The sequence below is a fragment of the Sapajus apella genome, unplaced genomic scaffold (assembly GCF_009761245.1).
Source record: "Sapajus apella isolate SASKATOON/1434 unplaced genomic scaffold, GSC_monkey_1.0 scaffold33, whole genome shotgun sequence".
NCBI classification, from domain to species: Eukaryota; Metazoa; Chordata; class Mammalia; order Primates; family Cebidae; genus Sapajus; species Sapajus apella.
The window spans coordinates 22,072,698-22,074,805 of NW_022436973.1; positions in this window are offsets into that span (position 1 = coordinate 22,072,698).

Consider the following 2,108-nt stretch of genomic DNA (forward strand, 5'->3'; position numbering starts at 1 on the left):
TGGTGCCCTCTCCTTCATAAAAGGAAAGCCTTGGGGTCCCACCTTCCTGCTGAGCCTTCCCAATAGCCCACCCCAAATGACACCCAAAGCCGGGTTAAGCCAGGATTGGACCCACCTTCCAGACCTCTGTATTGACCACCCCCCCACTTTTGGCCTCGTCTCCCAGTGTGATGTGTTTTCCCAGGAGACAGGTGAGACTTCTTGAAGGAGGTGCCTCCGGATCTGAGCCTGAGGTGGGGCTGAGAGTTCACCAGATGGAGGAGCATGAAGGGCATGCCAGGTGGAGGACATGGTACAGGCAAAGGTGCACAGCGTGGCACGGGCAGGAGGCAGAGTGGAGCTGACATGCTTGGTGGCCAGTGGGATGGAGGGCTGGGTGACTTTGCCCCTGGTGCTTTCAGTAGAGACCTGCCCTTGTGTCTTGCTCTGCAGGCTCTCTGCCTCCTTGGACAAGAACGTTCAGCCCCACTTGCTCCACCTGGACATCTTCTGTTTGGCATTTTCAGTATTTCCTCCAGACCCCTGGAAAGTCAGCTTCCTTCCACAATTCTCTCTGCTTACCCTTCACTGAGCTTGGGTGAGACCTCCCCTTGCCAGTGAGCGAGCCCCATGGAATTGTCCCTCTGCTGGGGTATGGGGTGTGGAAAAGGAATAAGGCTAAGGGAAAGGAAATGTTGAGGGGAGGCGCTTTTTCTATTTCAGCCACATCAAGCATGAGGAGGTTGTGGGGCTGCAGTGTAGCCAGTGCTAGTTGTCCTCCCCCAACCCAGTCTATTCTCATTTTCCTAAGAACAGAGCACTCTCTTTTTAGTCATGCATACGGCAACCCAGCCTTTTCTAAAATCCCAGCCTTCCATACTGGGAAACAGTATATTTCTCAGCCTTTCTTGCTTCAAGATATTGCCACATGACTAAGTCTGGCTAATGAGATATAAACAAAATCGTTATGTAGCATCTTTCAGGAACCTTCCTTGAAACAGCTGGAGGGCACCCGTGGTTCCTCCTTCCTCAGCCTGCTCTTCTCCATTCTGCTGCCTGGAATGTCAGTGGGAGAACTGGTCCTTCAGTCACCACTTTGAATCGTATGGTTGAGAGACACACCCTGGTGACAGCAGAGGAGCGGCCTGTAAGGAGATGCGGCCCCCAGCAGTGTCCCCATTCCAGCCCAGGGCTGCGTACTTGCAGACTTTTCAGCACGAGAGGAATAAACTTTTGTTTAGGACTCTGCATTTTCAGTCTCTGTTAGTCACAGCAGAATGTAATCCTATCTGATTCCACCCCACAGGGAAAATGTTGACTAGGCAATTAGTAGATGGGTCTGGAGCTCAGAGTGGAGTTTGGGGTTTCGGGTAGAAATTTGGCAGTCGTCCTCATGGAGGTGGAAATTGAAGACACGAGGACGATGAGCTCACCCAGGCAGAGCGTGTGGTGCGAAGGAGAAGGGAAGAGGGGAAGAGATGAGTCTGCTCCCCTCTGCCACTGCCCCCATCTGCCCACAGAAGAGGATTCCGGCTTTCATTAGAGCACATAAAGGAAAGGAGAAGTTGAGGTCAAGGATCCAGGGTTTATTCCAGCTCTCTCCTGAAAAAAAGAAAAATAAAAAAAAAAGAAAAAGAGAAAAGAAAAGGATCCCGGGTTTGTATGTAGAGGTGGGCGGGGACATCTGGGCTTCCTGGTGGCCGGGAACAGGGAATTGAACATATGCCAGGAGCCCGGGAGCTGTCACCACGGCCACTTTCCTTCCCTATTGTTCATGGACTCTCCTCTGTCCTGCTCTCTGTATACCTGCTAACTTCATCTTCTCTTACTGCAGATTGCCTTTTCAAATTTAAAATTTTATTTTATTTTTATTTACTTATTTTAGAGACAGTGTCTCACTCTGTCACCCAGGCTGGAGTGAAGTGGCACCATCATAAGACACTGCAGCCTCGAACTCCTGGGCTCAAGAGATCCTCCCCTGACAGCCCTCTCCCATGGTGCTGGGATAACAGGTGTGAGCCACTGCCTCGGCCAGACTGCCTTTTAAAAATTGATCTTTTAGGCCAGGCATGGTGGCTCACACCTGTCATCCCAGCACTTTGGGAGGCCAAGGCGGGCGGATCACCTGA